The sequence below is a fragment of the Tasmannia lanceolata genome, unplaced genomic scaffold (genome assembly GCF_043159265.1).
Source record: "Tasmannia lanceolata isolate RefF3 unplaced genomic scaffold, GAP_Taslan_0.1 ptg000002l, whole genome shotgun sequence".
Taxonomy (NCBI): Eukaryota; Viridiplantae; Streptophyta; class Magnoliopsida; order Canellales; family Winteraceae; genus Tasmannia; species Tasmannia lanceolata.
The window spans coordinates 45,001-52,500 of record NW_027518679.1 but is presented as its reverse complement, the minus strand read 5'-3'; positions in this window follow the sequence as shown (position 1 = coordinate 52,500).

The window sequence follows — 7,500 nt, the reverse complement described above, 5'->3', positions numbered from 1 at the left end:
GGACCACGGTTGCCAAGGCTAGGCATATAGAGAGGAATCGCATTTTTGCCCGGATAGGCACCGGAATGCTTGGCCTTGGCTTGCCATAGCAGGGCATTGCTGGGTTGGGCTCCCTTGGCCTTCCGGGGGCCTTGGACGCTGTCTTGGGAAGACCATGGGCACAAGGCCATGGCATATAGTGAGGAATGGACCACGGTTGGCAAGGCTAGGCATATAGAGAGGAATGGACCACGGTTGCCAAGGTTGCGCAAGTTTTGGGCATTTTTTGCCCGGATATGCCCAAGTATGCCCCGATAGGCCCGTTACGCCCCGGTATGAACGCGTATGCCCGGATAGACTCGGTATGCCTTGGGATACATGCGTATGCCCCGATAGGCTTGGTACGCCCCGATATGCGCACGTGTGCCCCAGTAGGGCTCGGTATGCCCCGGTATGTACGCGTGTGCCCCGATAGGCCCGGTATGCCCCGATATGCACACGTGTGCCCCAATAGGGGTCGGTATGCCCCGGTAGGTACGCGTGTGCCCCGTAATGCACGTTTCGCAGATCTCCCCGCATGTCCCGCCCCTATATGTAATACTTACTTACTTACTTACTTTCTTTCTTGCTTGCTTGCTTGCTTGCAATGGTTGGGAGTGCCCGGCATGCCCCGCTGCAGAGACCAAGGGCGCAATGACTTGGCACCGCGGATGCCGGGACTCCGGCACTTCCCGTGGCACTGATGGTTGGTTCCAAAGACAAAAGGCCGTGCAAGGCCACCGCACCGCGGATGATTTTGCTCGTGCTGGCGCCGTTGTGTGGCCAAAGAACATGCGCGAATGCTCGTGTCGGAAGGGTTGGTGTCCTGGCCCCGCGGGTGTCACGAATGCTCGGTTGCGAAGACCATGGGACCAGAGCCATGGCACGTCGGATGATGGCTCCAGCTGGCGCCCCGGCACTTTCTGTGGCATTGATGCTCGGTTTCAAAGACAAACGTGCGCAGTGCCAGGGGACCGCGGATGACTGCTCGTGCTGGCCCCGTTGGGCGGCATTGATGGTCGGTTGCAAAGAAAATGCGCGATTGCTCGTGTCGGGGCCCGGCAAGCCAAGGCCAAGCGAGCCATGGCACGTCGGATGATGGCTCCAGCTGGCGCCCCGGCACTTTCTGTGGCATTGATGCTCGGTTTCAAAGACAAACGTGCGCAGGGCCAGGGGACCGCGGATGACTGCTCGTGCTGGCCCCGTTGGGCGGCATTGATGGTCGGTTGCAAAGAAAATGCGCGATTGCTCGTGTCGGGGCCTGGCAAGCCAAGGCCAAGCGAGCCATGGCAACGCGGATGATGGCTCGCTAGTGCTGGCGCCGTGCACAGTGGCCTCGCACACTCGCCCTGCACGCTTCCCTTGCACGCAGCCTTGCACACTAGCCTCGCATGCGAGCCTTGCACCCTAGCCATGCAAACTAGCCTTGCACGGTAGCCATGCACACAAGCCGTGCACATTAGCCATGCGCACAAGCCCCGCACACTAGCCTTGCGCACAACCCTTGCACACAAGCCATGCACTCGAGCAATGCACACAAGCCTTGCACTCAAGCAATGCACACAAGCCCTGGACACTAGCCTTGCACACGGGCCTGGCACACAAGCCTTGGGCACTAGCCTTGCGCACTAGCGTTCCACATGAGCCTTGCACACTAGCCTTGGACACTAGCCTTGCACACAGGCCTTGCACACTAGGCATGCTTGGGCGAGCTGATCCCGCATCAAGTCGACGGGTCTAGGCATTCTTGGGCGCAGATCCCGCATCGTCTCGTCGCGTCTGGGCGCAAACACGTCGCGTCTCGTTGCGTCTTCAGAAGTCGTCGCTAACAGCACCTTTGGTTGCCACTGGTGGTTAGGCTGGTTGGTTGCGCAAACCCTATAGGAGGGTGGCATGCTGGTGGGCGTTTTTGCCCGGATAGGCACTAGAATGTGCAGATTTTGGGCGTTTTTGCCTGGATAGGCTAAGGAATGGGCATGCTTTGGGCGTTTTTGCCCGGATAGGCACCGGAATGCTTGGCCTTGGCTTGTCCTAGCAAGGCATTGCTGGGTTGGGCTCCCTTGGCCTTTTGGGCGCCTTGGACGATGTCTTGCGAAGACCATGGGCACAAGGCCATGGCATATGGTGAGGAAAGGACCACGGTTGCCAAGGTTAGGCACCGGAATGCTTGGCCTTGGCTTGCCAAAGCAGGGCATTGCTGGGTTGGGCTCCCTTGGCCTTCCGGGCGCCTTGGACACTGTCTTGGGAAGACCATGGGCACAAGGCCATGGCATATGGTGGGGAATGGACCACGGTTGCCAAGGCTAGGCATATAGAGAGGAATTGCATTTTTGCCCGGATAGGCACCGGAATGCTTGGCCTTGGCTTGCCATAGCAGGGCATTGCTGGGTTGGGCTCCCTTGGCCTTCCGGGGGCCTTGGACGCTGTCTTGGGAAGACCATGGGCACAAGGCCATGGCATATAGTGAGGAATGGACCACGGTTGGCAAGGCTAGGCATATAGAGAGGAATGGACCACGGTTGCCAAGGTTGCGCAAGTTTTGGGCATTTTTTGCCCGGATATGCCCAAGTATGCCCCGATAGGCCCGTTACGCCCCGGTATGAACGCGTATGCCCGGATAGACTCGGCATGCCTTGGGATACATGCGTATGCCCCGATAGGCTTGGTACGCCCCGATATGCGCACGTGTGCCCCAGTAGGGCTCGGTATGCCCCGGTATGTACGCGTGTGCCCCGATAGGCCCGGTATGCCCCGATATGCACACGTGTGCCCCAATAGGGGTCGGTATGCCCCGGTAGGTACGCGTGTGCCCCGTAATGCACGTTTCGCAGATCTCCCCGCATGTCCCGCCCCTATATGTAATACTTACTTACTTACTTACTTTCTTTCTTGCTTGCTTGCTTGCTTGCAATGGTTGGGAGTGCCCGGCATGCCCCGCTGCAGAGACCAAGGGCGCAATGACTTGGCACCGCGGATGCCGGGACTCCGGCACTTCCCGTGGCACTGATGGTTGGTTCCAAAGACAAAAGGCCGTGCAAGGCCACCGCACCGCGGATGATTTTGCTCGTGCTGGCGCCGTTGTGTGGCCAAAGAACATGCGCGAATGCTCGTGTCGGAAGGGTTGGTGTCCTGGCCCCGCGGGTGTCACGAATGCTCGGTTGCGAAGACCATGGGACCAGAGCCATGGCACGTCGGATGATGGCTCCAGCTGGCGCCCCGGCACTTTCTGTGGCATTGATGCTCGGTTTCAAAGACAAACGTGCGCAGGGCCAGGGGACCGCGGATGACTGCTCGTGCTGGCCCCGTTGGGCAGCATTGATGGTCGGTTGCAAAGAAAATGCGCGATTGCTCGTGTCGGGGCCCGGCAAGCCAAGGCCAAGCGAGCCATGGCACGTCGGATGATGGCTCCAGCTGGCGCCCCGGCACTTTCTGTGGCATTGATGCTCGGTTTCAAAGACAAACGTGCGCAGGGCCAGGGGACCGCGGATGACTGCTCGTGCTGGCCCCGTTGGGCGGCATTGATGGTCGGTTGCAAAGAAAATGCGTGATTGCTCGTGTCGGGGCCTGGCAAGCCAAGGCCAAGCGAGCCATGGCAACGCGGATGATGGCTCGCTAGTGCTGGCGCCGTGCACAGTGGCCTCGCACACTCGCCCTGCACGCTTCCCTTGCACGCAGCCTTGCACACTAGCCTCGCATGCGAGCCTTGCACCCTAGCCATGCAAACTAGCCTTGCACGGTAGCCATGCACACAAGCCGTGCACATTAGCCATGCGCACAAGCCCCGCACACTAGCCTTGCGCACAACCCTTGCACACAAGCCATGCACTCGAGCAATGCACACAAGCCTTGCACTCAAGCAATGCACACAAGCCCTGGACACTAGCCTTGCACACGGGCCTGGCACACAAGCCTTGGGCACTAGCCTTGCGCACTAGCGTTCCACATGAGCCTTGCACACTAGCCTTGGACACTAGCCTTGCACACAGGCCTTGCACACTAGGCATGCTTGGGCGAGCTGATCCCGCATCAAGTCGACGGGTCTAGGCATTCTTGGGCGCAGATCCCGCATCGTCTCGTCGCGTCTGGGCGCAAACACGTCGCGTCTCGTTGCGTCTTCAGAAGTCGTCGCTAACAGCACCTTTGGTTGCCACTGGTGGTTAGGCTGGTTGGTTGCGCAAACCCTATAGGAGGGTGGCATGCTGGTGGGCGTTTTTGCCCGGATAGGCACTAGAATGTGCAGATTTTGGGCGTTTTTGCCTGGATAGGCTAAGGAATGGGCATGCTTTGGGCGTTTTTGCCCGGATAGGCACCGGAATGCTTGGCCTTGGCTTGTCCTAGCAAGGCATTGCTGGGTTGGGCTCCCTTGGCCTTTTGGGCGCCTTGGACGATGTCTTGCGAAGACCATGGGCACAAGGCCATGGCATATGGTGAGGAAAGGACCACGGTTGCCAAGGTTAGGCACCGGAATGCTTGGCCTTGGCTTGCCAAAGCAGGGCATTGCTGGGTTGGGCTCCCTTGGCCTTCCGGGCGCCTTGGACACTGTCTTGGGAAGACCATGGGCACAAGGCCATGGCATATGGTGGGGAATGGACCACGGTTGCCAAGGCTAGGCATATAGAGAGGAATTGCATTTTTGCCCGGATAGGCACCGGAATGCTTGGCCTCGGCTTGCCATAGCAGGGCATTGCTGGGTTGGGCTCCCTTGGCCTTCCGGGGGCCTTGGACGCTGTCTTGGGAAGACCATGGGCACAAGGCCATGGCATATAGTGAGGAATGGACCACGGTTGGCAAGGCTAGGCATATAGAGAGGAATGGACCACGGTTGCCAAGGTTGCGCAAGTTTTGGGCATTTTTTGCCCGGATATGCCCAAGTATGCCCCGATAGGCCCGTTACGCCCCGGTATGAACGCGTATGCCCGGATAGACTCGGCATGCCTTGGGATACATGCGTATGCCCCGATAGGCTTGGTACGCCCCGATATGCGCACGTGTGCCCCAGTAGGGCTCGGTATGCCCCGGTATGTACGCGTGTGCCCCGATAGGCCCGGTATGCCCCGATATGCACACGTGTGCCCCAATAGGGGTCGGTATGCCCCGGTAGGTACGCGTGTGCCCCGTAATGCACGTTTCGCAGATCTCCCCGCATGTCCCGCCCCTATATGTAATACTTACTTACTTACTTACTTTCTTTCTTGCTTGCTTGCTTGCTTGCAATGGTTGGGAGTGCCCGGCATGCCCCGCTGCAGAGACCAAGGGCGCAATGACTTGGCACCGCGGATGCCGGGACTCCGGCACTTCCCGTGGCACTGATGGTTGGTTCCAAAGACAAAAGGCCGTGCAAGGCCACCGCACCGCGGATGATTTTGCTCGTGCTGGCGCCGTTGTGTGGCCAAAGAACATGCGCGAATGCTCGTGTCGGAAGGGTTGGTGTCCTGGCCCCGCGGGTGTCACGAATGCTCGGTTGCGAAGACCATGGGACCAGAGCCATGGCACGTCGGATGATGGCTCCAGCTGGCGCCCCGGCACTTTCTGTGGCATTGATGCTCGGTTTCAAAGACAAACGTGCGCAGGGCCAGGGGACCGCGGATGACTGCTCGTGCTGGCCCCGTTGGGCAGCATTGATGGTCGGTTGCAAAGAAAATGCGCGATTGCTCGTGTCGGGGCCCGGCAAGCCAAGGCCAAGCGAGCCATGGCACGTCGGATGATGGCTCCAGCTGGCGCCCCGGCACTTTCTGTGGCATTGATGCTCGGTTTCAAAGACAAACGTGCGCAGGGCCAGGGGACCGCGGATGACTGCTCGTGCTGGCCCCGTTGGGCGGCATTGATGGTCGGTTGCAAAGAAAATGCGCGATTGCTCGTGTCGGGGCCTGGCAAGCCAAGGCCAAGCGAGCCATGGCAACGCGGATGATGGCTCGCTAGTGCTGGCGCCGTGCACAGTGGCCTCGCACACTCGCCCTGCACGCTTCCCTTGCACGCAGCCTTGCACACTAGCCTCGCATGCGAGCCTTGCACCCTAGCCATGCAAACTAGCCTTGCACGGTAGCCATGCACACAAGCCGTGCACATTAGCCATGCGCACAAGCCCCGCACACTAGCCTTGCGCACAACCCTTGCACACAAGCCATGCACTCGAGCAATGCACACAAGCCTTGCACTCAAGCAATGCACACAAGCCCTGGACACTAGCCTTGCACACGGGCCTGGCACACAAGCCTTGGGCACTAGCCTTGCGCACTAGCGTTCCACATGAGCCTTGCACACTAGCCTTGGACACTAGCCTTGCACACAGGCCTTGCACACTAGGCATGCTTGGGCGAGCTGATCCCGCATCAAGTCGACGGGTCTAGGCATTCTTGGGCGCAGATCCCGCATCGTCTCGTCGCGTCTGGGCGCAAACACGTCGCGTCTCGTTGCGTCTTCAGAAGTCGTCGCTAACAGCACCTTTGGTTGCCACTGGTGGTTAGGCTGGTTGGTTGCGCAAACCCTATAGGAGGGTGGCATGCTGGTGGGCGTTTTTGCCCGGATAGGCACTAGAATGTGCAGATTTTGGGCGTTTTTGCCTGGATAGGCTAAGGAATGGGCATGCTTTGGGCGTTTTTGCCCGGATAGGCACCGGAATGCTTGGCCTTGGCTTGTCCTAGCAAGGCATTGCTGGGTTGGGCTCCCTTGGCCTTTTGGGCGCCTTGGACGATGTCTTGCGAAGACCATGGGCACAAGGCCATGGCATATGGTGAGGAAAGGACCACGGTTGCCAAGGTTAGGCACCGGAATGCTTGGCCTTGGCTTGCCAAAGCAGGGCATTGCTGGGTTGGGCTCCCTTGGCCTTCCGGGCGCCTTGGACACTGTCTTGGGAAGACCATGGGCACAAGGCCATGGCATATGGTGGGGAATGGACCACGGTTGCCAAGGCTAGGCATATAGAGAGGAATTGCATTTTTGCCCGGATAGGCACCGGAATGCTTGGCCTTGGCTTGCCATAGCAGGGCATTGCTGGGTTGGGCTCCCTTGGCCTTCCGGGGGCCTTGGACGCTGTCTTGGGAAGACCATGGGCACATGGCCATGGCATATAGTGAGGAATGGACCACGGTTGGCAAGGCTAGGCATATAGAGAGGAATGGACCACGGTTGCCAAGGTTGCGCAAGTTTTGGGCATTTTTTGCCCGGATATGCCCAAGTATGCCCCGATAGGCCCGTTACGCCCCGGTATGAACGCGTATGCCCGGATAGACTCGGTATGCCTTGGGATACATGCGTATGCCCCGATAGGCTTGGTACGCCCCGATATGCGCACGTGTGCCCCAGTAGGGCTCGGTATGCCCCGGTATGTACGCGTGTGCCCCGATAGGCCCGGTATGCCCCGATATGCACACGTGTGCCCCAATAGGGGTCGGTATGCCCCGGTAGGTACGCGTGTGCCCCGTAATGCACGTTTCGCAGATCTCCCCGCATGTCCCGCCCCTATATGTAATACTTACTTACTTA